General features: G+C 44.2%; 1 protein-coding gene across 6 annotated transcripts in view; it reads right to left on the bottom strand.

Moving 5' to 3' along the window:
• ZNF423 (zinc finger protein 423) overlaps positions 1–25935 on the bottom strand; it is a 237194-nt gene that overhangs the window by 115836 nt on the left and 95423 nt on the right. The window contains exon 2 of one of the 6 annotated variants that reach the window (XM_072873551.1): positions 24486–24796. The exons of the other annotated variants lie outside the window; for them this stretch is intronic. The gene's annotated coding sequence lies outside the window, so the exon portion shown is untranslated. The remainder of the gene's footprint in view (positions 1–24485; positions 24797–25935) is intronic. 6 annotated transcript variants of the gene reach the window in all.

Here is a 25935-nt window from a genome sequence, read left to right as displayed (position 1 = left end):
CTGCTCTAAGGAAACATTTTGTTTATATCCAAACTGGGAGCCTATAATGTAATACTTGGCTATTGGATTCAGCAGCTCTGTTTTACTCATTTTTGCTTCACCCTCTCCCCCTGCCAGCCCTTCTTTATTTTCCTCCTTCTTTCTCTTTTTACCTTTCCACCCCCTCTCCCTTGATTCTCTGGGGAGAACAAATCACTTTGGGAGGTTTAATGGACTGACAAGAACAGAAATTTAATCGGGGTGTACGTGCACGGGCCAGGCACATCAGAAGCAACCGCAGTGCAATCCATTTGGGCTGCCCCACCTGTGACCCCAGCTGGGCCGGGCACCCCCCTCTTCACGGGGGTGAGACGGAGTGAGGTCCTTCGCACTCATGCAGGACCTTGGTGTTGCCTGCTTCAGGAGGAGAGGACTGCCAGATGCTGACAAGCCAAGAGCAGTTATTTTGGGAGACTTTTTTTAATATAGAAACAGCTGACACAAAATGCATCTCACTGGGGAGGGAAACCATGCTCCCAGAAGTAAAAGACCACTAAAAAGCCTCTTTTTTCCAAGAGAAATCTAAAACAGTTTCAGGCCAGATATCACTTAGGTTTTTCATTTCCATTTTAGGAGACTTGCACTGTGTCCTTCCAGTCTTGCCCCATCCGTGGAGAATATTAAGGGGCTGCTGCGGCCTAAAAGGGGCGGATGTGGGCAGATTAAGAGATGGTGCAAAGTGCTTTCAGAAAGTAGAAACAACCTCAAAGAAAATCTGCCTCAGACAAAACAGCCACTTGCGGGGACGATGCACTCGAGCCTCCCTGCTAGCAGCACCCTTTGCTGTGAAACGTCTCCCCACACCATGCACCGAGCTCTGGGGCAACGGGGGCACGCGTTCAACTGCTGCCTGGGAAAAGACATGAAAAAGGGGAGGGCACAAAATTATTTAAACAAGCTTTTGTACAGAAAATGGAAAATACTGTGTGCAACAACATGACTCCTTTCCCTTTGTACACCATTTGCTGTTACAGATTACATTTGCAAAGTATAGCTTTCAATATAGTGTAGCCAAAAGCAACCTAACAGCATAATTTTCTTCCCAGGTACTTTACTTTTGAATTCTTCTACAAACAATGAAGTGGAGATTTGGAAAAAAACAGAAGACAAAGAACCCCCTTCTTCCCATGTGCTTATAAACCTGGGTAAACTTACAAGAGACCATCTTTTAAACAACCGACATGATTTACTCTTGCTTGTGGTGCAGATGCTGGCTACTGCCAGTAAATCTTAATGGCACACAGTGAGTGATACCTGACACTCCGCAAACTCACTACTACAAAGAACTTGCTCAGTTGAAGGTATTTGTAATGTTTTTCTTTCACCATTGCCTGTATTTTCACTTTCGCTCTTTTGTATGGCATCTCTACTCAATGAAGCTACAATATATCTGTGACACTTACTTTAAAGCTTGCTTTTCCGTGCAATTGGATGGCATAAAAAGGACCATGAAACTATGGCTTTTAAAATAAGTTTCCTGACTGACAGTGCAGATTAAGAGAGCTATAAAAGACAAATACTGAGGACAAATATCAGTTATTTCCAAAAACCAAAAGTATTTTCTAGCATGAATCACAACCAATCTCTAACCCAAGATATCCAAAGACAAAAATCTCTATCCTTGCATGTAGTCAGCCTTGCCGTTTTGAACTGCACTGTGCTCCTTACTAATCATCTCCAAATGATCCAAAGACTTTCCAGGATCTTATTCTATGACAAGTTATTTTCTAACAGAAATCAGTAATTTTAAAAGTTACCATGCATTACTGGCTTCTCTCCTTCCCCTCCACTTATGTTTTTCATCTTGTTTCTTTCTGCCATTTCTCCTCTCCTCCCAAAGCCAAATTAGACTGCAAATGGGGGGCAGGTCCAGACACCCAAGGGGAGAGCCAATCTTCTCTCCTGGGGAAACTACCATAGTGAACTCAATGACTAGCTGTGACGTTTGCTAGTACTAGGGAATAATATTTCCCTTGGGCACTTTCTGGATAGAGTCTACCACCTGGGTTAAGTCATTATTACAATCAAGCAGAAAAAAAAAGGGGAGGGAGAAAAAAGATGAAAAAACACTACAGCAAGCATCATTAAAGCTCATCAAAAGTGCATTAGAGAACACCTGATAATATACTCTGAACATTAATGATCCTTACGATATACCATATTAATGCAGATGTTATCTGAATTAATGGAAATAAATTTTCCATTCACACATTTCCCTAAAATAGGTGTTGGAAAAAAAATCTCTCTCAAAACTATTAGTTGCCAGCATTTTTTTCTGTCTCTGGAAACAAATAAATAAAATAATGCCTCTGAACCTGTATGTGTTGCTGATCACAAATCTCAAACAAGTACTCTGAGTTCGGGATGCTTGTTGGCATTCACTGGCAACGTGTTACAGTTAAAATGGACGATGGTAAGCCAATATTAATAAAAATTGTGATTGTGTTGGCTTAGATTGGACTATTATCGCTACTAAGATCAGTTTTACTGGCAGCCTTAAACTCTCCAATGCTGGGCAGCAATTTCCCTCGCAATTTTTCCCCCTTCACGTTATGAGGGAGACGCATGAATGCCACAGAATTGATAGTGTGACTCTGTTATAAGGTGCTAAGTGCCAGGTTATTGCAAGAACTGCTCAGTTGTCTGAAAAGCCTAATACTTCAACCAATAACTGAAATGGAGGTCAAAAAATTAATTCTAGGCACTGCTTAAGTCCTATGTTCCTCCTTTACGGGGACTGCAAATCATGTCAAGTTCTGCATAAATAGGTTTTGTGGGGGTATTAGAGGGTGAATTACTGTCATCTAGGTGCTAGTGCTTAGTAAAGCAAGGACTATCAAACCCATTTTGCCAAAATCCAATGTGAACTCCTGCTCTCAAAGAAAGAAGGTCACGCAACCAAGAACACTTCATAACAAAAGCGATGAAACAAAACAGAAAAACTCCAAAACACATGTACATTCTTACAAAGGAATGTTTTAGAAATATAACAGTCACCCCTAAAGACCATTCCCTTATTGCTATTTGAAAGCTGAAGTGAAATCCTTTTCCTAAACAAGGAGCTGATAAGGTTTGCAGCATCTCAGAATTACTTCTAGAAATACAGGAAGCAGGAATTATTTTTAGTGCAGCTGAGAGGCCAGGCATATTTCAGGCAATCTCCCAGAGCCTGCTTCTATACCATGTGGGACATAAACCCACAAACTATGAAAGAACCCAAATCAGTATTGTTTTCTCAAGTGACATCCATTATCCCTCATCTGAGAAAATTAACACGTGTATCCAGAAGCTCAATAAACTAAGCTCAGAGCTAAAAGTCTAGGATTAACTCTTTCTGTGTCACAATAAATGCCATTTTTAAGTCAGTAAACTGCTAATGTATTCTATTTTACATTCAGTGTTTCTGCCATTTAAAGCAAACAGGGGCACTGAAATACATTTACGCTACAGCATAGTTTCAAAATGCTACAGTACACAGGGCAATCGAGAATTTCCAAATTCCAAACAGCTACAGAGATATAAAGAGGAAGATACAGAAGGGCCATTAGACCAACACATGCTGGTTTGGGTAGCATTAGGAAGAGTGTCACAAAATGAATAAAAACCAGCTTTTGTGCAAAGTCTCTTATTTTTTGACATCTGAGTTAGCCACTGTATCTAGCAGTAAAATGCTATGAATGTTAAATATAGGCAACCTTTGTTGCTCTGCCAGCTTATTTCTACATCAAATGATCATACTTGAAGATTTCTATTCCAGGCAAGCATTCGGTACTTTTTTTCATCTTCCTGATCGCCCAAAAGATAGGATATTCAATGGATCAGATATATTTTTTGTCTTCTTTTTGCTCATATTAATAAATTAGGCAGTCCATAAATCTGAATGGTACTTATTCTGAAGAGCTAAGCACAAATACTTAGAATGATTGATAAAGCTGAATTTCCTACCTAAGTACATAGAAAACTCCAGGCAGGGATTAATTCCAGACGAATTTTACTACACTGCACACATGGCCCCACACTCTGACGTGCTAACATACACTACCAGGTATCCAGAACAAAAGCAAGGAGGGCTTTTCTTAACCCACCAAGTGCATTGCACTTGTTTCCAAACAGTGCTCTGGGATGGCTAACTTAGGAAAGCAGTGAAGAGCGAGCCACAGTTTATGACATTAGTGTATAAACAGTCAGGCAACTTTCTGCAGTCCGTGTGTTATTCCTCCCAGCATCGCAGAAACGGATCTTGCATCCGGTGGGATGTCCTTCTCGGGGACATTTTGCTCACTAACTACCCAGCAAAAGCGTAGGAAACACAACGTCTGCAGAACAGTGAATTCTGAAGCAGGGATAATAATAATAACCTGATCATTACCCCAGTGCTTTAAAAATTGGACCCCCTGGCGAGAAGCCAAAATAAAACATCAAAGGGAGCCTCCACAAGCTGGGCTCCGAATCAACATTCGGGTGAGAGCCCATCACCTACTTACCCTGACAGCAGGCAAGAAAAGTTGGAGACATCTGCTTGGAGGCCAAGGGTCAGCCTGGTCGGGGCCTGCACAGCACAGCACAGGATGGAAATGTATGTATGTATTGGGTGTATGTATCCAGGCTTTGGTAACAGGGGGGCTGCAGGGCGGGGGCTTCTGTGAGAAGAGGTCAGGGGGTGCTCTGTGCTGGACGCAGCTGGCTCCACAACAGACCCACCACTGACTGACCATCACTGGACTGACCACAATCCCCCATTTCCCAGCTCTTCTCTGGCATAAATTAAAATTAATTTAATTTTCCTCAAGTCGAGTCTGTTTTGCCCATGACAGTAATTGCAAAACAATCTCCCTGTTTTTATCTCAACTCACGAGCTTTTTCATCTTATTTTCTCTGCCTGTCCTGTTGAGAAGGTGGAGTGAGAGAGCAGCTGGGTGGGCATCTGGCAGCCAGACAAGGTTAACCCACCACAGTGTAGTAGACTGCAAAAGCCTCCCCAAAATAAGAAAACCTAAGCAATACTTAAATCTGTACCTATGTGTTTGTGGGCCTCAATTTATTTCTTGCATGAGAGTATGTATTCCATTAAAAAACATTTCTACTGTTAATGTGAAATGCAAGGACTTGCAAACAGTATACTACTGAACTCCCAAACTGGATGCTCTGGTTATCATCATGAGACTGTCAAGGTCACTGCTGCCTGCACGCTAGTTAGATAGGCATGTTATCTTGGCTGTGTTGGGGTTCACCTGTGCTGAGGGGTGACTGAGCTGGGTGGGCCTTTTCATGGAAGAAGGGAGCAGCAAGTTGTTCCACAGATAGCTTAAAAAGAAAAACAGTACATCAGCAAATGTATCATGTGAAACACTACCCAGACTGATTCAAAGATAGGTTTCTATGTGTGCTGAAGTATTGGGGGCCAAAAAGCAAGAAGGCTTCTAAGTTGCTGCAATTTTTAGAAATCAAAAATCCATCAATGAAAGAGAAACCTCCATACTTTTTTCCTATAAAAGAACTTTGATTTCTTGGAAAAATCAATAAGAGTTGATTACTGAAAATGGCAACATGAGCATAAACACCCTTCAGGCATCTCTCAAGTACCTCTGCAAATCACAGAGCAGTGCTAGGCACATACCACTGCTGCTAATCGCATCCTCTTCCACACAACAGATGAGCTTTCTGAAGTTGCAGTGGATGAAGGAACTACCAAGCCGAAAACAGTGCCTTCACTAAACAATGCTGTTAACACCAGGTTCATGGCCTGGCTGAGGATGTCACAGAGAACCTGTTTTCAAAACCTGGTCACAGGGATTACATCAGCAGTTGAGATAGATGAGGCAAGCAGTATCTGTGATAGAGCATCCAGTGATCTGAAGCATTTTTCATAGTCTGTTGAAGATGACCTGCTCTTCTGTAAAGCTGTGCCAGGATTCTCAACAGAAAAACATATATTCAAGACATTTAGAGAAGTCAGTCAGCGATCCCATCACACGGACCCACACACTTACACGAGGCCTCGTGATGTCCCTAATATATCAGTACGCATTCTTGTACTAATCTCAGCCTAAAACCCTGTTGCAAGGTCTCCATGAAGCTGCTGAAGTCAATTAAAGAGTATCCATGATTTCTCATACATCTCAGCACCCTTTGTCTGCACTTCCTTTTTCACAAAAGATAAAGTGGCCTCCATAAAATAAAGGACTAATTCAACTCTTCAAATCAAAGCAGAAGTCCAGACTTTTTTAATGGATAGTGTGCTTAGCCTTCTTAGTGCGACCAATGAAAACTTAAGTGAGCTGAGCTCGCTCTTAGCCCACAGAGGGAAAAGATGAATGTGTTGCCATAAAGTGTTTGTCAGGCACTCTGCAAAACAGCCTTCAAAATGGTACTCATAACTATGTTCCAACATCCAGCATGGGAGAGGAGGGGACAGGATCACCGACTCTGTAATCTGACCAAGGCAACAAGCATGCCTGGTAGAAGTTGATCTTTCAATCAAGGACGCACTTGCTTTTGAACTCTGAACGGAAGATACTTCATTTGCAGACACCCACATTCATTCTCCCACAAGGATGTGACAGAGACTTGTGTATGTCTGGCATGATCAAAAGGAAACATGGCGATAATATGGAAGTCACAAATTATCACAGCCTCTTCCCAACGCGAGTATGTGTAGGAGATCCCACATTCCACCCATCCATATCGTTTAACTGGGGAACACTTTTACCAACACAGGGCCCCTTGAAAATGAAGGTTTTCTTTTGATTTTTTAATCATAATTGCTTGTTATTCTTAATTACTTGTTACTTCTGTTACAGTACAAAGCTTAACCTGACTTCTTCTGGGAGAATACAAGTCATGAAGGTGGTTTCCTTTTTGATAATAGGGAAAACTTTGCTTGTAAATGATAATAGGGAAAACTTTGCCTGTAAATAGGGAGAGGGGACCAGGGCCACCTTACTATCCACGCCAGCAGATTTAGCTCTTGGGAGCAGAACAAATCATTGTGTCTCTTCTTGATATTGCTACCTATCTTTGTCAAATCCATCATGACTAAGCAGCATGTAAATGAACTATAGAGAAGGGGTAGGACAGTACAGTGCAGCTGTTTGATAAAGAAAAACTAAGAAACTATCTTTTCCCATGGACTTCTTAAAACAAGGTTTTGGAAAAGGATATATTGAGTCTTACCGGCAGAAACAGGTGCTCAATGGCCCACAATAAGGATATTCAACTTATTTTGTGAATCCAAACCAAATATTTTCAAACATAATAATTTCAGCAGACACATGAAAAAAGGCCAATTGAAATTTTCTTAACAGTTGTTCTGTTAAGTCAGACATTTTGTTTATCATAACACCACATCTACAAGCTAATGAAAGCCATAACCCCGAAGGAAGCCATCCATTTCACATTATCTATATCCTCCCCATCTCGTCCATGTTTTTTTTTTTACTATGAAACAGCAACATCAAGAGACAGCTCTGTACTTCCTCACAGTTGCACCCCACTAACACAAGGATTTACTGCTGCACTGAGGGAGCCATATGGAGTCATAGTGCTCTTTTTTCCCGTCCCCTTTTCCTATTAAAGCTGAGACATTTAACGGGCAGTTCCCCTTAAGACACACATACATCTACAAACATCTGGCAACTCAAGAGCCAGCGGCTCTCGGTATGTTCTATAATTTCTCAGGTTTAACCTGTGATTCGGCTTGGATCCAGGCTGTCAGTGATTTCTAGAAGAGTGAGCTACGGCACTTGCCCGATAACATTTTCATCTGCGCAGACAAGCTGTCTGCAGTTGTAAACAGGAGTATAACTCTGCTCAAGCATATTTCTAGGCATTAGAAAGTACAAGTCCAAGGAGGCGACTCTGCACTCTCTGTTCATTAGGACATATACCCTGTCACTCCATTGGGAATATTTATTATGATGGGCCATAATCCACTTAACATCTTCTGACAAAGTCTATCAGTCTTTAACAACTTTGATTCCAGAAGTTCAATGGCAACAGGGAGGAAAATTTGTAACGAGAAAGTGACTTCCACAAAAATCCCCCTTTACAAACCTGCACGCCCTGTGTTAGCAGACATGATCATCACTTATTTGTACCTATCAGCTTTGATGATAATTGCAACCCACTTGACACTTCTGTTGAAAGGCAGTATTACCAACAAGAAATCTGATAAATATTCAACAAAATCTAAATTCAATAATTCTATTTATCTTGAAGTCACCATCTCTAAAACTGTTTCAGAATATTTGTGTGTTAAGAGAGGGAGGGGGATGAGGGAACCCTGCTTCTTAAACCAAAATGACTGAATCACTGCATTAATGAACACAACTTTTTTATTTTTCAAGTTCAGTGAAAGAATGCCATCTATGCAAAATTTTGATCCCACATTACAAAATAATTACATGATAATTACATGAACATTAAGATGTCTACCCCCCGAGTAAAGCCACTGCACCCAACCGCTAACTAAGGCAGGCCTGGAATGTTTCAGCTTATTAAGGAGAAATCCAGCATTGAGCAAAACCTCCAGCTGAAGCAGATTTCCACTCTTTTACTCCTCTGATTTCTAATTAATAATTAAAACATGTTCCTTTCTTTGGAAACCCAATTAGACTTGCGCATCAGCCTGAAAACAAACTTTTTTTAGTAGCTAAGCTACTTCTCATGGTTTAATGGGGCGGCAGGAGTGTTTTCTACACAGCTCCGCTGACACAATTCATTTATTTCTTTCCATTCCACAATGGATATTGTAATCCATCCTCAACAATATAAACATTACATTTGCACAGCTAATTAGGATGTTGGCAGTGTGAATTAGTGACCCTCTGATTTCTTCCAGTCAGGGCTGCCCCTGCTGCCTGCACTACTTAGGATTCACAATTAGGCGATTATATTTTCAGCATCTTTTTTCCACTCTAATGCTACCTCTTTCCTCACATTCAGTATGACCGTATGCACCAAATGAAGAGTTGTGTTGTATATTTTGGGGTGGGGAGCAGGGGAAGGAAGGGAGGGAGGTAGGGAAGCAAAGTGTGTCATGTTCAATCCTTTTCCCTTTCAACCTCTGCTAACTCGACATCAGAGAATGACAGAGGGTCCAAGAGACTGCGAATTATCTCCATAAATGTTTTAAAGAAGTGATTATGCAGAGTGGGTAGGAGATATATCCTGACTGGGAGTGAAGCAAAGGGAAAGAGGGACAAAATAAATAAATCCTGTCCCTGGGTGCAGTGGGCTGGTACTGAACCTCCACACAGGGCCGCGGTCACCGAGCTGTCCCCAGCCACAGGAGGATGACAAATTGGAGAGAATTCAGAAGAGGGCAACAGAAGTGATTAATGGGCTGGATGGACTGATTTATGAGGAAAGGTTAAAAGGTCTAATTATATGTATCTTTGTTAAAGAACAGCTAAGGAGGGTGCAGGAACTGCTTACAAGGGGCTCATGTACGGTAAACACCCTCACTGCATTCCACCGAGCACGTTGGGAAGGGCAGGAGGAGATCAGAAAACAAAATTTTACACTAGACAGCAGGAAGACATCCGCAATAAACATTAGAAAAGAGCTGTTTCCAATGGGAAGGACTAGAAACCTCATCATTCGAGAGCTGTAATGGACAAAGCACTAAGAAAATACACTGCAGGGGATAATGTCTGTTTTAATGTTGATGCTTGTTTAACTCACTGACTAATGTACACTGTGGAGACATAGCATCTTTGTTAAAGCACAGTATACATCTCTGGGTTCTCCTCCGCTGTGAGAAGTTCTCCATTAAAATCACTTATTATTAAAGGCACTGCAAACACTTTGGGCCAAGTATAGGCCACCCTATATCAGCTCCCGATCCACAGCTGAGGAATCCAGAAGATCCGAGAGTACCAGTGATTGCAAAATTAAATCTCTTAGTTCTCAAATGCTAACCCAACGGTTTCAAAGTTCTGTAATCAAAACAAACAAAAGCCACCACCACCCAACCTAGAGCACTTTGCAGAATACAACTGTTCTCTATTTTCTTCTTTAAATGTGGAGTCACTTTTATGTCCTAGGAAATCAAGTGTTTAAGAGCAAATTAACCTTGGCATTTGTGTGACTGAAGAACAAAAATAAATCAAGAGGACTAAACTGTTAGAAGTAATGAACCCAATACTCTTACTTATATCCAAGTAAATTAGGAATACTGCCATTGAATTAAGCCAATGGAAATACACTGAAGTAGAACCGGTATAAATTAGCCAAGGACCAAGCCAAATATAACCAGAGTGACACATTTCCAGGCCATGTGCAGAGCTCAGCCCAGGGAAAATAATTTACAGTCAGCTCATGGAGACAGGAAGCAATGATGGCAGGCGCAACGGCTCCATAGCTGCTGTAGCGCTAGCAAGCAAAGCTGGAAAATCCACGCGCTGCTGGTCCTCTCTGCAAATCACAACAGAAACCAGTCCAGACTGTAGCACTATTGGCAAACCATTGTTTGAAGATGAATTCCACCTCCAATTTTGCGCTGCCACTATTCACAAATATAGCTATACATATTGCCTGTAGAGACGTGAAATGTTTCAACTTGTACAGCGATCTGTCCATCATCTTTCCCATGCATGAGACTACACACAGCCTCAAGCTAGCACAGCTGGACCTCCAGGTGCCAGATTAGGAGAAACCAAAAAGGTCCTTTTCCAAGAAAAATACAACACTCCTTCCCCCAACCCCTGCTCACGTGCATGTGTGAGAACTAAGCAGGCTTGAGGGGCTTTATTTATTCCCTGCTACATGACCATTAAGCTCTACTGTATAGATCTGATTCTGCCAAATTCTGCCACTTAATGTTTTGGATGTAAATTATAAAAAGAGATCAGGGAAAAAAATACAGTAGAAAACAGATGCTCTAGACTACAGGGTTTTTTTTCAAAACTACTGTTTTCTTTACAGTTTTATTTATTTATTTGGTAAGTAGAGGAACATGACAACATGTTCACTGCCATAAAAAAGAAGACAATGGTTTTCCCAAGCTTTGCTATTTAAATCCGTTCCCTTCTTCACTGAAGAGACAAAAAACCCCTCCCTTTGACAAACTAGACTCCCCCGCTAGACAAGGAGCAGTACACAACAGTCAGTAACACACCAGCAGCACTATAGGGAGGCTCCCTGTTCTGCTAATGCTCTCCCAAGTGCATTAGAGAGGTAAGGAACTCAATAGCTTAGTGCCTCAGTTTCCCCATCTGTGAAATAAGAAACATAATGTTGAACTGCTTTGCAAAGTTTGTTTAAAATGTTACTGTGAAATGAAACAGCCTTGACAAGCAAGTATTTCAAGCTGAGCTTTCAACTGATACCACTAACGTTCAACTGAACTTTGAGTTCAACTTCTCAATTGACACCACTAAAAAGATTTACTCAAAAGCTTTACACATCCATGAAACTGAGCCCTCTTGTGTAGTTTACAGTACATTAAATCACTATACATCAGCACAAGTTTCACAAGTTTCTCTTAGGACAGCCTGCGGAAAGCACTGAGAACAGAAAACTCTGATAAAAATCTGGAACTAAAGCAACCTCAGCCCTATTGCAACTATCAAGTCACAAACTCTACACATTACAGCAACATCATTGATCTGTCTTGAACTGACCAAAGTTTGTAGTTCAGGAGAGAAGGTAAAGAGTAACAAGAGTCTTTCAGGAAACTTTTGAATGTCATTCTAATTTGAGATTTGACAAGGCCCAATAACACTCATTATTTTCAGCTTTAACTAGTCACTGGGTCTGTCACTAGTTCACCGTAACAGAAACTCAGTGATGCATCAACACTTTTCGTTACTAAATTCAAAACAGTTTCGTTTTTATCAAGGCTTCAGCCATGTTGCCTTGTTACCCCAGCTTGCCAGAACAAGCCAGCCTCGTCACAAAAATCTTAGCCCTAGGAAGAGTTAAAAATTTATTTTAAATTTGTCTTTGGTTCTTATTTCACGTTTATTTCCAGAGCATTTCCAAATTATATTTGTTTAACAGACTAGGTATCTAAATCTTTTTAGCCACATGTATCACTCACCAACATGATTTTATTACAACGGGTATGTTATTAAAGCTTAACCTTGCACTCAGTCACTAATCAAAAACAATTCAAGCAAGCAAATCAAATGTTCCAACTTAACTAAAATCTCCTCCCTTTAAGAAACAAATAAAGCCTGGCTGGCTCGCAGGGAAACTTCCATGTATCAGCATACCCACAGCTCACTCAAATCAGGCACATTTCTTATGTCTAAATTTAGCTGCTTGCGTTTCTTCAGAACTTTAATTCCTGAATATTGTGTTGACGCTACTGAGACTGTTGAAGTGCCAGATCTTAAGGCTGCAGTCATATCGAGATTCATTTATGGCAAATGTAAGAAGTGAAGTTGCTGTAACACGCAGGCATGCAGTTAGGAACAAACACACCAGCAAAAGGATCAGGCATTCAGAAGCTGAGATTCATCTTCCAGTAATGCTGGCAACGCTGTATCTCACATATGTGCTAGTGCTAATGAGTACTACGTTAAGCTACTTAACCAGTGGAAGAGGAGAAAATGATAAAATCTTACATACATATAGGAAGGTTGATTTCACTGAGACACCACTTAGGTTTTCAAATCCCTCCTTCAGTGGAAGCAGAATCAATCACTGAGTGCTCATTTTTGGACAGTATGAGACTGTGCCTTCACTTGGAAAATACAAGCTCCTAAAACATTGCTGTGCCAGCGAAATGCCTCAGCAGCAAGGACACCTGTGTCCTCTCCGCACTGGAATCTGCCACCAAGTTACGGCAGGTAGACGGGCTTCACCGGTGGATAACCAGTCCTCATCATCCTGGAGAAGGCGAGCGCACTGCAAGCGCCACTGGTTTTTACCACTTCTCCTTGTGACAGAAGACGGAACAAATTCTTTTTTGTAAATGCAAGTTTAAAATTTATATTATAACACCAAATCCACCAAAGCTGCCAAGAGACGTTGAACTCATGGGATCTGTGAAAGTTTTTCACACCTGTGTTTTTCTCCTGTGCCTAATATTATGGGAGGCATTTTGGAGGATTTTACAATGCAAGTTTCAATGAGACACTTACAGTCTCCCTCAGGCAAATTGTCACAGCTGCAGAGGTCTGCTACCCAGCTGCCAATCAAGGCAGGCAGGGAGTATGTGCAGTGAAATCACAAAAAAGGCAGGCTTCATTAGACTGCTGAAACCTAACTAGAGGCTATCTGGGCATGCTCGAGACCTTAAAACAGGGTTGCTTTAGAAAGAGGAATTTTTTTCTTTCCTTTTCAACTCAAGAAGAGTCTCTAGTACTGATCAAGGAATGTGTTGGTGCCAACTTTCCCCTTTCCAATTTCAGTGTTTGTTTTGCTCTGTCTAAAAAAAGAAATTACATCTCCCTATAAGCTTTTATTATTAGATTAGCTGATATAGTTGGAAAAAATGGACAAGATTACAGGTTCCACGTCCCTTTGCCAGATCTCAGAAGTGTGTCTACTTTTTCCAACTCTAGAAGCTGCTCCAGTAAAATATTATTTCTCTCTACAACCTTTCCTTCCTTTATTTCCTTGGAGCACTACAGCTAAAAAAACCTGCTGGTATTAAGGACAAACTGTACTGGAAGAACTGGAAGAGAATTTTTCCTCCTTCACTCCTAACTCAGAAATATTCTGAGGGAACCAATTGAATTAAAAAGGAAAAAGAAAGAGAAAGATCTGAAGACAAGGACACACACACAGAAGTTCAGTTTAAATTATAATCAAGTGGGAAATTTAAAAACACATGGAAACAAGTGGCATATTGTAGGCCATTTAGCAAAGTTAATTATAGGTATTCACTACATCTGGTCTTGGCCCCTATTCAGCAAAGTATTTAAGCATGTGCCCAGGTTTAAGCAAGCGTAGGCTGAAAGGCTTACGTGTCCAGTCACGTGCTGAAGTTAGGCATCTGCTTAAGTACTTTGCTGATACAGGACTGTAATGTATAATAAGAATCTCCCTGAAAGTTATCTAATAAACAGCTGTTATTTTAAGAACTACACAAACATAACATACATTTTATGTCCCTAAAAGAGCTGGCGTCATGAGGGTATAAACCCACATCTAAAATTGTTTCAGACATAGAGGTGTGTATGCATATATATTTTGTGAATGAAAATAAAAAGGCAGGCATTAAACTAAAACATAATCAGACACATCAAGCTGCGTATTATCCTCTGTCCGTTACCACGCTTAACCTTTACTATCATCACTGCTTCTTTGTTATTTCTTACTGACAATTTGTTGTATTTTGCCTCAAGTTAAGTTTTCCAGGAAAACACGGACAATGTTTGGGTTTTTTTATTTTTTTATTTATTTATTTTTTAATTTGTGCCCATTTAGACCTGCTTCTGAACATGGAAAACAGTGGCGCAATGTTCAAACATGAATGTTCAAGTGGCTGAGAAGCAGACCTCTAATTTTCTGAATTCCCAGATAGTTGCAAATCCTGCTAAAATAAAAGGCACTGGGGAAAGCTGACCCCCCTTCATGGCATTTAGAGTTAACGGGGTGCGGGTGCCTCGGGTCCTGAAGTTTGACGATTCTGGGCTACCTATTTACAATTCCAGGCGTATTTCCCGAGTGAATCGTGCTGTGACGACTGAACCTTGCAAATGTCACCGGGCCCCGCTCGGGCAGGGCGCAGGCAGCAGAAGCGGAGCCATTGTGCTGGGGCCCGGCGGGAGGAGGCGCGGCCGAGGCAGATGGGGACTGCGCTAATGCGGCGCCTCCCCAGGGCAGCCCCCGGCGGCGGCCTCCGCCCGGGCTGCTGCCGTCCCCGGGGAGCCGGCGGGGACGGGGCCCTGCCCGCACCACCTGCCTCCCCGGGGCTGCGGCGGGGGCCGCCCCGCGCTGCGCGGCGTGGCATGGGGTGCCGCGTGTGACCCCCCCGAAAAGCACGGCACAGGGTGCCGCGTGTACCTCCCCGAAAAGCACGGCACAGGGGCGCCGCGTGTGAACCCCCGAAAAGCACGGCACAGGGTGCCGTGTGTGCCGCCCCGAAAAGCACGGCACAGGGTGCCGCGTGTGAACCCCCGAAAAGCACGGCACAGGGTGCCGTGTGTGCCGCCCCAAAAAGCACGGCACAGGGTGCCGTGTGAACCCCCGAAAAGCACGGCACAGGGTGCCGCGTGTGAACCCCCGAAAAGCACGGCACAGGGTGCCGTGTGTGCCGCCCCAAAAAGCACGGCACAGGGTGCCGCGTGTGCCGCCCCGGACAGCCTGGCAGGGGGGTGCCCCCGGTGGCGTGGCGCAGGGGTTCCTGCATGTGCCACCTCAGATGGTCCGGCAGGAGGGTGCTCCAGCCGCCGCCAGCCGGGCAGGGGTGCCGCGCCTGCCACCCTCCTTGGCTCGGTGAGGCTGAGGGCAGCCACTCTGTTCGCACGTCCTGCGAGGGAGATGCTGCGCACGGAGACGTAACGGGCTTCTGTGATTCCAAGACAACAGCAAGAACCTCCAGCCCTTCTCTCCTGCTAGTGTTACTAATAACCTCCATACTGTCATCTACCCTACCTGAGCTAACAGTTTATAAACCGCCACCCGCAGCTTGTCCCTTATAGTTTATTAACATACACTAATAAACAGTATGCTTCACTCCCACTGTGCTGCCAAGTGAAGCCAGTCAGAATAACTGCATTAGCTTTACTGTTCTTTCTCAGCACATTTTTCCCACATGGGAACAATTAGGACAAACTCCCTCCAGATTATATTTGGAGATCCATCATATTTGCAGGAAAATAATAATAATAATAATCTTTTTTGCAAATGCATCTGTAGGCATCTACAGAAGATTAACCTGACTGACGTTGCCAAAAGTGATAGGCTCTTAACCTCCTCTGCAGGTCCCCTGCATGGAAAGGGTTAATGCTCCCCAGGCTCCGACTTACACCTATTATGCTCAAGTTTAAAAATAAGATGTGAAAGATGCATTATGTAAGGCCAGTACTGCTATCCTGCCCATCTCCTATTTTGGAATTAAAGATCATCACTGCTCACATCAAAGGGGCTGGGTGAGAATAAAAGAAAAGACAGGAACAATGGAAATAGCTACCCGACACGAACCAGATCAAAGGAACAGGCACAGAAAATGAGGAGCTAGGGGGTCCTTTAATTACTGTCCACATCCTCCAAGTCATGTGGTGAAAAAGAAGGGAAAAAAGTTTTGAAGGCCACTGGGTTTTGTCTTGCTGTGGCTCCTGTTTCCACAGTCTGTGCCAGTTCCCTACAAACTGCTCTGCTTTTTATTTTTTTTTTTCATTTTATTAAAGTCAAATAGGACTCCTGGACTCCAAAACTCCTCCCTTATGCCAGGAGGAGGAGAGGGAAGGAGGGGTAAGAGGGGCAGTAGTGGAGATAGTCTATAGCAATTGCCTGAAACAATTTCAGGAGGACTGCTCCAGGCAGCGCCCCGGGAGCTGCTTTGGGAAGGAGAGATCTGGCTACCTGAGGCTAGTCTTTATTTGCAGGCCTCCCGGGTTGAGAAAACTTCAAATTCACATAGGGCACTGCTCCATGGGGCAGCAGATCAAACCTGGCTACTAGCTGTTTGAGCTCAGCAGCAGAAAAAAGGATTGCTCTGGGACTGAGCGTAAGTAGAAGCATGATTAAACTTCAAACATACCCCCCCCCCTTTTTTATACGCAGCAGACAGTTATGGCTAATATTTCAATATGGACTTTAAAAATACACTGCAAATAACTTACTCCAGCATGCTGGCTGCGGGTTTAAAAATAATAAAAAATTAAACTAGCTGTATTATTGCAATGAAGTCAAACGTTCAAGTTTACCTTTCATGAATCATTAAGGGAATGTTAAGTTATTTAAAAGGATCTCTTTTTATTTAACTCAGCCATCCAGATTAAAATTTGGATATTTGACCACTGATTGGAGTGACACGTTGTAGCATTTACTTCCTTCTATTTACGTTTCAAATGTGGTGCACTTCTCCCTAATTACTCTTGACTTATGTTTATGTTTAAAAGACAGTATAAAAATAAGTGGCATAAGGAAATAATAGGACAATGATTTAAAAATTCATGTGCAAGAAGCTGACCAAACTTTCTAGGAAATAATAGTGCTTTGTCACTTTTAAAAAGGTTTTGGAAAAAAATAGCTCCAGGATGTTCCCAAGAAATTGTATTTGCTAATATAGATGCTAGCAGTGGACACAGACAAGTCACTGAAGAGGAAAATGTATTCCTGTCTCAGGTCAGTTTGCTTGGATTTATGCTGTATGCCAAACTAGAGCATGAAAAGCATTCAAACAGAATTTTATAGACTTTGAAGAAGGCAGCTAATGTCACCAAGACAACATCTAGAAAAGGGGAACACAGGATACAAAGGCATCCTTCTCTCCATCCTATTTATGGCTTGGAAACTCCTTAGACAAGCAGTAAAGATGATGTTTTAAGAGGCAATTTAGCCTCCAAACTCCAGTGAGTGCCAAGTTACTTCATCTTCTTTCTGATGAAAGTTGCCTCCATCGTTTCCTGCTCTTGGACACTAACATGCAGTGAACAGCCATTCTCAGGAGGACAGCTGAGGACTAAATTAAACAAATATAGACTAGAAAGCTGCTTTCCAAAGTGGGCATCATGCCTAGGCGCTACATCTAAGCAGTATGCTAGGTATGTGTACCAAGTTCCAGTTAGCTGTCTTGCAAACATCCGCGTTGGGAACCTTGCCCAAGCAAGCCTTCAAAGCTAGTGTAGCTCTGGTGGGATAAGCACGGGAGCGGTGGGACTGGGACATTTGCCTCCTTGTTACAGGTCTCAAAGTATCACATTATCCATTTAGATAGCCTTTTGATTGAGAGAGCTTCCCTTTTGGGCTTAGCCCCAAATGCTAAGAACAGATGAGATGGTTTAAGAAAGTCTCCAGGTAAAACATGAAAAGGATGCTTAACATCCAGCTTCTGACGAACAGCTGCACTCAGGGAGCGACAAGGGCTAGGGAAATAAACACGGTCAATTAAATGAACTGATTGAAAAGAAATCAGAGATCACTCCAGGGAAAATCTGAGATGCAGTCATACAGCCACCGCAGTCTTTTTGGAAGGTGGTAAATGGGGCAAAAGCCAGGAAGAACTGGAGTGCCTTACTCATTTGGCAAAAGGTGGCTGCCATAAGGAAGGAAATAAACCTTAAAGGAAATAAAATAAAAAGGAAAAGAAAAATCCGTGATGGGTTCAAAAGGAGGCTCAACCAGTTCACTCAAAGCTTCTTGAAACCTTAGCACTGAGTAGGGAATTGTAGTGGGGGAAATAGAGTGAAGGCTCTTCAGCAAATGTTCTGTCCTTTCCATACACTGTCCCACAAAATGCACTCATAGATGCTGAGTAATCCTCCAAAACACTCCAAGATGAATTAACAAGAAGGAATTAACTGGAGAGCAAACTAATAGGGATGGTGCAGAATAAGACTCATATTTTTTTATCTCATCAGAAAAATACCTACATGCTCATTCATGGGAGGGAGTAATTTTCTAATAGTTCAGAGCTATTTTTGATGGACTTGTTCAAAAGACTTCAGGAAGATAGTGGGATCACCAAACAGGACTGCCAGAAGTAAAGATCTGCATGGGAGAGCTACCTCTGCTTTGTGTCTTTCCTTTGCATCTTTGACAGTAGATGCTGGGGCTGCCCAAGCAGTGCTGTGCTTTGTCTGGGCTCTGAGCTCAACGTCATACCTAACTGAAGAAGGCTAAGCACGAACGGAAAGCACGCTTCTCCCCTAGATAAGTAGTCTGGAAAGGCCACAAATGTGAAAGCAGGCAGTTGAGACAATGCCAGCATATCTAAAAATCAAAACTAATGAGCTCAAGCTGCCGTCACTAGGAGCATGTGTGCTTTTCCTGTCTCACTTTCTGGAAACCCATGGGTATTGCTGCACAGGGAGGGAAGTCCTAAAGTGGTCTCTGACTCCAACTCCAGAGAAGGGCGTCTTGCAGAGCTAATCGAGTTATTTGTCCCAGGGAACTCAAGCAATGTTTGCTGCTGGGATTGTGGAATTCTGATTTTGACTGTGGAAGTCAATCGCCTGGTTAATTCTCATTTAACCTGGCTAGAACAAAGCACTGCTCCTTAAGTCCTTTCATACTGCACAGCAACAAAACTCAAACTTCACATTTCACCACAGATTCTTTTTTCGTGAGAAGGATAAAACAATCACAGAACAATTTAGTCTGGAAGGGATGTATGGAGGTTACCTCTCTATAAACTGTTCCTTGAAGTTATTTTGATGCTACCACAAGAAAGTCACAGGGCATATTGGAGAAAATGTCATCACTTTTTTTTTTTGAGGATACTTTACAAGAAAAATTACTCTAACAGACTAGCTCCTGGTAGTCTATCTATTGCTGGCCAGAGAAGATACTACCTCACCATGCTTTCCAGAAGCAGGACATTTGCTTCCCAAGTCTGACAGTGTCTCAGGGAGGTAATGAGGTAGCAGTCAATATTGGAAAAGAAAGCAGAGCAGTGCTCAGTGGTTGACAGAACTGCCTGGCCAAAAGCACAGAAAAGTAAAATAAAGTAGATGTATTTCTCCCTTCTACTAAGTTTCTGATTCTGTGAGTGTGGGAGATATTATCCTCTGCTGAAGTTACTAATTTCATCTTACACTTCTCATTTCTTCTCCTGAGTCAACAATCTTAGCCTTTGTGTTTCACTTCTTAGTTGCTGCTTCTGGACCCACTCTACCTTTATCAGTCTTTTCCACTTCTTCCCTCCCCAAGCTGTTCTGACATTTCTCATCTTCCTCTTGCCACTTACCACCCCATCTCACATCCTCTGTTCCTATCTCTAGTCCTGTTATTCTAACCTTTCTCTGGCATACAATCCATCAGCCTCCCTGATTTCAAGACTATGCTCATCCTCTTTCCATCTCTCCCTCTACTTTTCTGTCATCTCCATGGTCAGAGCATGTAAGTCTATCCCTCCCTGAAGTCATTCACTCTCCTTGCCAACTGCTTTGTCTACCAGCTCTGTGAATCCAAGACCAAGGACCATGTGGGACTATAAAAGCAACATAAAAGAGAGGGTCAATGGTTGGCAATCAGCTGAGAGACTGTTCCCAACATAATGAAGATCCAGGCAAAAAAAAAAGAAACTTTGTCAAAATTACAAGAAGACCTAGGTGAATTTAATGCATATTCCAAGATTAGGAAATATATAAGATACATCCTTCAGAAAGGCACTATTGTTCAGTCAACACACCTTCAACCCGGCCCTAATGAAGTCAAAAGAACAATTTCACAATTCTCCTGCACACTTCCATACAACTAAAAGACAAAGCATAACTCCGATGCTTCTTAATTGTTATACATACTGCCAGAATATAGTATTTATGTACATGGCTATCTCAAAAATAAATTGATGCCTTACTGAACTTGTCCTCTCATACTGATATGAGATACATAGTCATACTGATACATTTTTGCATAACAAGTTTTGCTCAAAACCTTTAAGTTTTTCAATTCTAAAACATTTTTAAAGACTCATGTGATGTTCCTAATGCAACTATAAACCTGATGAAATCTGCAACCAATCCGACCATTTCCCTTTGAGTTTAACTTGGATGTATTCCTGCATGCTTCCACAGCACCAACTTAAAATAACCTGGTGAATTTCCTCCTTATTCTCCAGGGCAGATGTAATGTTCTGGGTGTGACTTGAGTGCAACTCTGCAAATTATACGGCAAGAACAACCGTAATTTCAGAATATTCACCTGAAGACCATGCTATACCTTACTGACACTTTTGTCTGGTAATAGGCACAACTCACACCCAGGAACAGAAGGAGACCTGGGCTGCCAGGCCACATAGGCCTGTAACAAAGCAGGGAAAATGAAGTCCCAGGAAAAGCAGGAGTTGCTTCACTCACAAATGTCCCAAGTTCTCACCAAAGGGACAGACATCATTTTTGTGGTGTTCCCCTCTCCATTCTTCCCTTTTCTGCTCCCTCCCATGCTGATATTTCCCCTCCATCCACTGTCATGTCCCAAGAAACTGCTACCCCGTTACTACTCTCCTGCCTTCACTGCTACATGAATTCACCCAACTTTTCCCCTAGTATTTTATTTATCTCCTGCTGTCCATTTAAAAACTAGGATGTGGGAAAACAAGTATACAAGTCTGTTTCCCAGTGAACTACTCGCTTCTTTAAGATACTTTAACATACAGCCGTCTGTATCAAGGGAGAAATCCTCCTTTATCCACTATCCTACCCAACAGCATGCCTTTTGAGCTCGCTCTGGGAAAGGCAAAGAAATGGGAATCCAGATAAAAGTCACTTTTTAAACAAACTAAGACTTTGTTCATCAGCTGATGATCCACTTGAAGCTCAAAAGAGACAGACACTGATGTCCCTTCTTAAAATGTTCTTCAGTGGTGGCCTGTGGGCAACAGCTTGCTCCTGCCTCAGGGGACTTCAGGAAAGGCGGCCGCCACAGCCCCACAGGACAGGCGGAACGGCTGGGTGGGATAACCTCACCACCGCATGGACACCCCACGTGTGCACAAGTCGAACACGTGAAGTTGGGCCTGTGTTCCCCCGGGTCGCTGGGGAGGAGTAACCCCTCAGGAGGGCCATTCAGGCTGCCCGGGGCATATGCTTTAAGTTAATCAGTGTAATTCCCCCTCTGTCTCCAGCCCGACCGATGAAAATCGCCCCGTTTGCAGGAAGGAGGAAGACGCAAGCAGAGAGCAGGTGCTGCCTGCCGCTTCCTGAGTCGAGTGAAACCTTCCGCCTCCGGCAGCCCTAGCTTGGGCACGCGAGCCCCGGCAGTGGGAAGGCTGCCTACAATCACCTCGAGCACAGGCCCTACGGCACAGCGTGGACACGGGGCAGGCAAGGACAGGGACATGGGAGCGGCCTCCACCACTGCCTCACGCCAGCGTTCACCTCAGTATCTGCCGGCTGCCCCGGTGACTGCAGCCCTCCTCCCTCCTCAGAGGTACCGTCCCTCGCCGTGCCCTCCACACAGTGCCTGCCCGCCTCCCCGCTTCCCGCCACAGCCACCACATACCCCCGCCTGCGCCTTGCTCTCCCTGCGGCCTCTTCCCTCAGGGCCCCGGGCCTGTGCTCCCACGACCCCCTTCCCCACACCACCCACCCGCCCACTGCAGCCCCCAGCCCCCCTCCACCCCACGGAAACACGTGTGGGTCAGGAGTGCAGGTCCCACCTCAATGTGGGGAGCGCGGCAAGACAGTCCCGCCGTTGCGGCTCTGCTGTGGCTGCGCGCAGGCTGAGGCACAACCCTGCGCCTCGCACACCCAGCACCCACACCGGAGGTGAGGCGGCACAGGAAAACCAACAGCAACCACCGTGCCTTTACCTGGGACTGCACGGCCAGCGGGGGCTTTTTGTTTCGTTTTTCAGTTAAAACCTGCCCCCTTTTATTTCAGGAGTTTGTTCATGAGAGGCCTGCTCCTCCAGCTGCCTGCAACTGCCGGCTCTCAGCATCCTACAGACTGACCCACACCCCAAAATTCAGTGTCATCCCTTAGCACAGAAATCATTTTTTAAATCTGTTTCCAGAAGAGGCAGATTTTGTCCTTTCCCTGCACTCCCCTCGGGCAGGGCTGACGGCTCAGAGGGTGCTCAACACCAGCAGCCACAGCTCTGCCTCCTGCGGCACAGCCCTAGCGGTGGCCCCACTGTCAGCAACGCACCTTAGCATGGAGGAGCACAGAGGCCAGCGAGCGGTGTGTGGGTGCATGTTATCTCCATGAATTTTGCTCACTTTTCTCTATCCAAACAACCTCGCAGTGCTTTTCGCATAGGCACTTGTTTTCCACATTGCTGTCAGCACTTCTGAGGCTAAGAGCACTGGCCAGACTTGGAAAGGCCGGAGGAGGATGAAATGGATGCTCCCAAGCACTGCTCTAGTAAGACACCTGACTGCCCAGGGGCAGTTTAACAGTTATCTTTCAGGCAGAGAAGGCCAGTGCCACTCTGCCAGTCATCTCACAGTGGCCAAAGAGACCAGACCTCATTACTTTTGTGGGTTTAATTATACTGGAACCTGGAACATCAAAGATGGGAGGTCAGCAGCAGTAACCCAGTAGGCTGTCAAGCCTACAAGGAGAAAGCAAAAAAATCTTCTTTCCACACAACCACCCTCTAATCTGAAGCATGTCCCTGCCTAAGTTGATCAGCAATGGCTGTGTTAGCATTAGGCCAAAGTTTTGACATGGTGCCTTCAAGAAAGTCGTCTTTCTTCACAGCTGACTTGCCCCTTTCATAACCAATGGTCATGACAAGGCAGATCACCAGCTCTTTCGGCAGAGAAGACCCATTAGTCTGTTTGATAGGATATCAGCCGTGATTCACAGCCACAACACTCAGGGCTTCAGGATACCCTTCTCCTGCCCAAACAACCAGCAAACGCTCCATCGTTTCAATAGTTGAGAAGAATCTCATGAACTTCAGTCCATGCACAAAGAAATCTTCTGTTGCCACTCTGGGGGAAACATGACAGAGCTTCAGTGAAAACCCCAGCCTCTTCATGATAAAATAAACCACAGTGTCTTACCTCAATAAGGCCCATTCATTTCACCAGCACATCCACACATGCACTTGTTCCAGGATGGGAACCAACAAAATCACAGCAAAAGCGGGTTGTGGTAATCCCTGGTTAATATTTATTTCCCAGGTTAGGGGGTTTTTTCCTACCCAACGTTTGATTTCTGTTCCTCTGGCACTACAATACTGCTTGCCTGCCCACCCTACACAGTGTCTATATGGGAAGAAGAATATACTGTTAGCGCTTGCAAGGTTCATTTAAGATATACAATACCCTCAATACAGTCTGTTAATTCTTAGAGAATGATTTTTAAAACAGGCAAAGAAATGCCCTCCACTAAAGAAAGAAAAATCTAACGTGTGAAAAAATGCCAGTTTAGGTCTATGGTGTCGTGGTCCACAGGGGAGGCTTTTCCCCCCTCAATACTAATTACCTACTAGGCAGGATACAGCACTATACGTTAAGCACCATGCCTGATCAAGCAGAAGACTTTTTTAAATGGTTTACTAGTTATTAGGTATCCTGCACTCTACATGCTGTGCTGACATAAGATTTTACTGCTGGCGGATGCAATTGCCAAAGACTAGAAAGTGTAAAAGGTTTTATTTACTTAAAGCACACAAACTACTACTGCTCCTGAATACTATATTGGGGGAATCCCCTTAAAAATTGAAAAAACTATCTGGCTGACAGGTTGCTAGTGAGAAAGATCCAAATGGACTACAACAAACCTGGAGAGTAACCGGTATAAAATACCAAAGGCACGAATGTCTGTTTTCCTCTATGTAAATCTGGTGCTACGGGGTATGAGGCTGGGGGGCGGGGGGAGCAGGAGGGGAAGAGGAGCTGCAGAAAGGCCGAACGCGCATATGCCACGCACCGGAGTCCCCAGACGATCGCCTTCTCCGGTGTCGCTATCCGCTGGCTTTGTGGGCAAAATTGACTTCTCGTCCCGGCAGCCAGCAAGCACACAGCCCAGCGACCTGACAAAGCCATTGATTTTCCTTGTCCGTAAAAGCACGCTCCGCTGAGCTCAGAGCCGTGCGCTTGTAACTTTAAGAGGGGTGCGTTTTATTTAATTGTGCCTTTTCTTGGCCTGAATTTCCCCCAAAAAGCTGAAGAGGGCATGTGCTTATTATCTTTTAGTGCAGCATGTGCTCGGTGCAACCTGAGCTCTTCGGATTCTTGGGTCTGAAATTCAGAAAAAAAATTAATTGCGAGGAAAAACAAGGCTGCTCTGCGACTTTGATTCAATCAATTACCATTATCTTCCAGCGCAGCCCTCCCTCCCGCCCCAGACCAGTCGTGTTTAACTCTCCTCGCCCGTCGCCGCGGCCCCGCAGCGCGCTGGCGGTGCGGCGCTGCCGGCTGGCTCCCGCGCGGGCCCTTATCAGGCGCTCCCAGTCAGCGCCGGCCCCGCGCAGCTGCCAGGGACCCCCGCCGTCCCCCGCGTTATCTGCCGCCGCAGGCCTCGGCCGGGCGGGGAGGGGGCCCGCGGCCGCCCCGGCCTCCCTGCCGCCCCCCGGCCGCGCCGCGCCGCGCCGCGCCGGGCCGGGCCGGGCCGGGCGCTGCCGCCGGCCGCCCCGCTCCCGCCGAGCCTCCTCCGGCGAGCCCGAACCGTCTGAAGAGAGGCAGGAACAAAACCGCAAATTTAGATTAATAAAGCATTTGTTGATTCTACAGAAACTTAGCAGGCCCCTAAGAAATCCACCAGAGACCTGTGCAGCTCCAGTAATTTTCTGTTATATTATCTTTCTTGTAAAATACTTCCCCAGACAGAGCCCCCAAAGGGGCTCAAATATCACTGTGACTAACCGAAATCAATGTGCACTCACCTATTGACATTTTTACATAGTTTTTGGATTTAGTATCCGGCCCAAAACACAATCAAATCTTCTGCCAAGGAAATAACAGGCACTTAGCTAGTCAGCTATTAGTGTTACAAAGGAAAAAATGTGGGCACCCAAGGGAGATGGGAGAGACGGCATTGACGTCAGGGGTAATTGGGTGTCTGAGAGAAATTGCCAACGGCTGGCCAAAACCCCCAGAGGCCCACACAAAGCCGAGCTGCAACTCTAATAAAGGAAAGTAAATTCTAGAAAGGGGCTTTGCTGCAAAGAAGCCTAGCAGGAACCAAAAATATCTCCCACATACACAAACACACACACATACACACAAATAAAAAATACAAAATACGTTTAGGAGCTCTCTTTCGCACATCTGGTTTAGGCTAAAGTGCTTTCTACTTTTTTTCCAGGACCACATGGATTTTTATGTTGTACCGTATGTTCACCATCTATTTTTATAAAGAGAATTCAGGGCTTTAAAGA

Source organism: Ciconia boyciana, chromosome 9 (assembly GCF_034638445.1).
Source record: "Ciconia boyciana chromosome 9, ASM3463844v1, whole genome shotgun sequence".
NCBI lineage: Eukaryota > Metazoa > Chordata > Aves > Ciconiiformes > Ciconiidae > Ciconia > Ciconia boyciana.
This window is presented reverse-complemented; position numbering and strand designations above follow the sequence as displayed.